Below are 6,292 nucleotides of genomic sequence, written 5' to 3' on the forward strand. Positions count from 1 at the left end.
CTCAATGACGACACGAGTACAGCGATGTACAATCAGATGAATCGAATGTCAGAGAAAGATTTCTTTCTTGAAGTTTCTAATCCCTGAAGAAATTAGCATCAGGAATTAATTACCCGAGAATAAATTTCTATTTTTTATTCGATGCATTTGCTTTGTGTTGAAAAATAAACCAGAACTGCCATACAATGTACAATGTAAGATGTGGTCATCAACCTGTTGTTTTATTATTAGCAACTGCAAGAGTTTAGGTGTTGCTGGGAAGTGCATTATGCTCAAGAGATGTTGCTTACATTATTTTCCTTTGTTAACACCATGGTCATACCTGACAGCATTAGGACTGCCATTGTTTTGTGTTATTAGTTCTCCAACCTTTGGTAATTCGTCTGAAATAACTGGTGAGTCATTTATGTGGTTGTTATGCTACAAACGTCTGTCTGCTGTCGCTACTGTCGCTGGTGTTCGTGACGTAGGCAGCCAATAGCTTTCAAGAAAAGGTAGATGACATCATCTCACTCCTCCCTGCGCCACCTGCATTGCGACATTAATGTTCTTACTACACGGATGTCCCTCAAGGGCCCAGCTGTCCCATCCCATCTCATTAGTAATCGTCACGCGTGAATAAGGAAACCAGGGTTGTCATAAATGTCGATTACTTATGTAAAAGAATAGGCAATAAATGAAGGACAGCATTGTGGTTGTGTGAAACTGAGCAAGTGCGTGTGTGTGTGTGTGTTTGTGTGTGCTCTCGTGAGCTTGTTTATGTGTATATTCTTGCATCTGTGTAACCATGGGTAAGCATGAGGGACCACGTGTGGATGTATTTGTCGTTACTTGTATACTCGTTTTCTATATAATACAGGTGCCTGAATGTTAGTGTATATGTATATAATAATTAAGTTAATTTATATAGCACTTTACACCACCTTCAAAGACAAGCTCAAAGTGAATAATAATAACGATGATGATTTTTTTTTATCCAAGGGACTGTACCCATCACGGCAGAAACCATACTTAAGATAAGATTAGTCTCCCTTACATCAGTCACATTCACGGAGTTGCTCCGTTATTCATTTGTTACCTTGACAAGGCCTGCAACTTGCGACTGTCTTGGACGATAGTGAACAGGTGCTGATGAACATGATGACCAGCCAACTCCTGCACGTTGGTCAGCCTATTCTTCACACTACTCTTCATACAGAGCAGAGAACTGCGGGGTACCTAGTGGGTGCGGATATTATTTTCTGTTAGTCATTCACCGAAACAGATATGTTTCTTACTGACAAAGGGCAAAATGGCAGTTGGACTGTCATCAACAACAGTCGTTTAATACAGCCAATTAATGATTAATCATGACAAAGGTATTCAAACATTGGCAGCAATCTAGGAGATGGAGGCATGGGGTGGACTTGACCTCCTGGCGGGGATAACGCCGGGTGTGGCAGATGAAACTTTGAGCAAGCATCATCACAAACCCTTTATTCTACAACCGTTTCTGTTGCAAGATTCCTGAGCTCAAGCAGACTCTTGGCCTGAAATAAATAATACAAAAGTACTAGGATAATTTTGGCATCCTGGAGCAGTCTCCCCGATTTGGTTCTTACATATAATTGAGCTTCAGGATGGGAAAAACCACCATGAGCTGTCTGCTCTGCCGCTAGTGTCTGGACACTCCATATTGGAAGCACACATTTTCGTCTTCTTATCCGCAGACTGAAAAATGGGTAGAGGAAGGAAATCTTGCTCTATTTTTCAGTAGCTGCTATCAGTTTCCCCGCCAGAGCATAAGCTAGCATGGATTTTAGATACTGAGTTCGATATCCATGGCATCTGTCCCGTATAACAAGGTGGCCCAGGTCTCCTTAACTTCCTGCTTTTTTCCAGACTTTTGTAGCGCGGTCAGTGATCTCTGTTAGTCACTTCTTTGTTTATCCGAAAAAAAAAAAAAAAAAGAAAAAGAAAAAGAGTGCATTAAGAATAGAAAACTACAAGAAATTATTTGTCCACTTTGTACATGAGTAATTATAGTTTTTAATTCTGTATAGTGATCATGCGGTGGGTTTTCCAAGCTAGTTGTTTACACACCATTCACATTTGACATATCTACAACTAAAAGTAGCCGTTACCTCATTTGGAACTGACTAAGATGCGTGTGTGTGTAGGCTGCCTCCAAAGTTTCATAAGTAACTATGAGTAAACAGTGTACTGTAGGGGGACAGACATCATCATCGCGTGTTTCAAGTAATGTATATTTAAACCAGATTTTGAGCAGGAATGGACGACAACAATAAAGATGACGACAACAATGATAATCATAATAATTAATAATTATTTTCAAATCATCTCTAAATTTCAACTTCTTACGTTCAAAGAAAACAAAATTCCATTAGTCCAATAAAAATTAATTATGAGATGCTTAATCATTCTAGAAGGATCACTGCTGTTTCATAAAATATTTCTTTTTCTCTGAAGACGAATATGATATTCTTGTTTTTTTAAAAGCAAAATAAGCCAAAGAAACGTGCCCTGAAATCGATCGGATTAAACTGGAAATCTGTTTGAAGGGATCGAAGCCAGCCCCTCGCCCACGCCGGTTCTAGCACTGAGGGACCTCAGTAAACACCCACGCCTAGCTCGTCTTCTTTTACCTCAAAGCATTAACCTTTTCATCTGATCGTCGGTCTTAACAAGGTCACATCGACTAAGAAAAGGCACGCGCAATCGTCCAGTAAAAATATTCCTTATCCCAAGGAGGAAGGGAAGACCGCGCAACACTTCTCAGTTACTGGCAATTACATGGGGTGCGGGGTCACCTCGGGCACAAAGCTGTGGAATAAAGCCCCAGAGTTGCCCCCCGACACTCCATCCACCCGCTCCCCTCACGTGCCGTCTTCAGCAACTTTGGTGATGTCAAATATGCAAATCAGTTCTATTGATGGGGATCAAAGAGCTTTACCGAAACACGAGATAAACGAAGTCTTACATGTTGTGCGGCTGTGAGCTATCAACTTACACTTTAAAATTTTAAACTTTTGGAAACCGTCGTTTTGGATCTGCTTTGTTTCAGCTATTTTCTCCTACTATCGGACTATGTGTTCGCCAAGAACAATTGGATGCTCTGAGTTAAGTGCGGAAATAGCAGAAGACAAATCGCACTGAGTCGGAAACGCAAACAACTACAAGAAAGAGAGAAAAATCAAATTTACGCATTAGTCGCATGAAAATTAAAAAAAGTGTTCATGAAAAAAGTCGGAGGAAAGAGTCACGGGTGTCAAAATAGAATGAATGAACTAGACCCTAGATAAAAATAGCGTTGAGCGACAGAAGAATGAATTAACTAGCTCCAAAAAAGGATATCATTGAGTCACAAAAGGGAAGCAAAGTAGGGACAAAGGGAGTTTATGTAGCAGGCAAAGTAAATACCAACAATTATAATCAGAAAAAGTCTATTTCAGTGTGTATCCCAAAGCCAGGTTCACAGCGTTGTACAAAGACAACACAAAATTATGTAGACAGAATAACATAGAAATATGAAATGCTGACTTTCACATAGAGAAAATGTCCTGTGCGCATGCGTATGAACGTACTCTCTGGTTCTCGTGGTGGACGAGAATCTACGTGTTTTTAGTTGCTGGCGTCAGATAAATAATCCAGGTCGTTGGGCTACACCAGTATGCAAAAGTTGTCATCCTCATCACTGGTAATGTTTGATTCCTAAATTTAGAAATTGTTTTTGAGACGACATCCTAAACTCAAGCGTTGCTTTCATTGTGAGACTCGCTTGTGAAAGGTCACGTGTGGGTGAAGTTGAAAGTTTTACTTCACAAATGTCTCTCAAAAAAGAAATAATCCAGAGCTAAGGTCAAAACAAATATGTACTCAACATTTTACAATAAATGGAATACACTTCAGGCATACCTGTGGATGTAGGCAATACCTTACCAAATCATACAATATTGTTTACACATGTTTCAGGAAACTTGTTCCTAAATAAACAACCCCAGCAGTAACAATATTTTTAACTAGAATTAAACGTGTTTGTAATAAATCCGTCTGCATCTAGACGTGGATATGTCTGTTCATGCAGTATTTTTCTTACTTCATTTTGTACCTGCTCTTTTCACCTTTGTTTCTGAGCTGCTGATACTTTTTTTATTGTTGTGAAAAAATCTTAGCGCAGATGTGCTGACCATGCCATTGAATCCTCAGTGTGAACTCCACAAAGACAAAAAGAAGAAAAAACAAATACAAAAGCAACTGCATGCATGGTAGTGTTGCCAGTTTAGTTTGTTCCTCCTCTCTTCTAACGGCATCTTGTTTCACCACGGTCAGTGTCGCAGCGGTGGGTGTCGTAGCAACAGATCGGAACGATGTGAGGAGAACGGTAGTAGGTGGTGGGTGGGGGAGTGATCAAGCTCGATTGTGGTCAAGACCTTATGCCATCTTGCTAATGACATGAATTCCCTGCCTGCATTCATTGGGAGATTGATTCACACTCACTGACCCAGAAGCGCAATCCACCAAACGCCGGGGACCCACAGGCACGAGCACGCTTCCCTGCTGGAGGTGAGCTCCCTCCCCGGCCCACAAGAACGCTCGGTCGTGGGGTCGGGAACGAGACCTCCGCCTGGAACTTGGCCCAACGTACCGTGCGGGGATTTGTTTTGACAGACTGATCGATGCTCGGAGCGGGAGCACTTTTTCCGCCCCAACCAAATTCTCTGGAAAAAAAAAAAAAAAAAAACCAGGAGGTTTACATTCCTTCTGACAAACGTCTCTCACAGGCTGTGGGAGGGTTGGAGGGTTTGGGGGGAAGGGGAGGGGAGGGGTGATGATGACGTACGTCGGAGCAGCACGGCTAGTTGGTAATCTCCCCTTTTGACACTGCGCTTCATTGACTACCATGTACTATCGTATCTCGACGCCGTCGATCCCTTTCGTCCTGGATGAGTCATTCTCTGGCATGAACCCACACGTTGTCAGGGAGATGGCATTAGAACAACCTCTCCCAGAGGCCGCGGGTGGAACACTATTTTGGTGGAGGTGAGGTGTATGTTTTTTTTAGAGCTGTGAACTTTCCTCGACCTGTCCACCGTCTGTAAAATGTCCCGGCGGTCCTTGCGCAGGCCTCGTTCTTCAAAGGAGACTTATTCCGCTTGACCTCTGGAGAAAAACAAACAGCTAATCAGACCATCGCTATTCCTGGATGTAAAATCAGGCTACGAACACTTATACTTTGTCCATGTCATTTAAAAACAAAGCTGATGTCAGGCAGCGCTTCTTGCAGGCCATCAACTTTTGCTGGATTTCAAGACTTTTATTTAAAGACACTTAGTTAATCTATTGCAACGGCTTACAAACTCAACAGCGCGCACTTGCTGGTTCGATACCCAGAGTGGCAGAGTGGGTACCAGACTCCGTAAGAGGGTTGGGAAGGAAAAAGCAGGGAAGTAGAGGAGACTGGTATCCTCATCACAAAGCTGGTTCCGAAATGAGGGCTGTCCCACACCTACAACCGTAATGTCAGGGGATTGCAGTTGTCTCTGGCCTGTTACCTTGTGGTTCTCTAGTGCCCGGATGTGCATGTTTGTAAGGGTTTTTTTTCCCCTATTTCATTGAGTTAGTTCAGTCTTCTGCCTGCCAATTCGAGACCTGATGTCAGATCATGCATACCTTAGTAGACTATTGTTTTACAAAATGGATTTCATTCATTTGGTGTTTTTCCTTTTTTTTTTATCTGTCTATTCTTCAGTTTGTGATATATGTTCGTATCTGTCGGGCTGATGGAGGTGTGGTGTTAAAGGTTAGTACATTTTTATTAAGGTGAAAAGTGACATTGTTTATTAACTCTGTTTTCGACATCAAAGAACGGCGCCGGAAGTGAGGGGCGGGAGACATAAATGGACAGTAATTATTTCCATTATTCCACAAAAACACTATAAAACTGGTTCATTTAAAGTTATCGCTTTACTTAATGTTGTGAACATAGTGGCAAGAGAAATAAAGGTGGTTCATAGCGAAGATGTCTGCTTTTCGCTCCATTACACACAATAATTTACTTCCAATTTGTAGATCCGTAAATAGCAAAAGAACCTTCGAGAAAAGTACATCTCAGTCTGATCGTCTGTTGACCGACTTTGGCTCAGGAATCACAAGAGGTCACCGACATATGTCTAAATGTCTGGGCGGGCGGAGTATGACAAGAGGACAAATATCCCCTTATCCCTTCATTCTTCTCTCTATCCACCCATCCCTCCACCTATCTGTTACCATACTTTTCTCGTGACCCTACAGA

The sequence above is a fragment of the Pomacea canaliculata genome, linkage group LG5 (genome assembly GCF_003073045.1).
Source record: "Pomacea canaliculata isolate SZHN2017 linkage group LG5, ASM307304v1, whole genome shotgun sequence".
NCBI classification, from domain to species: Eukaryota; Metazoa; Mollusca; class Gastropoda; order Architaenioglossa; family Ampullariidae; genus Pomacea; species Pomacea canaliculata.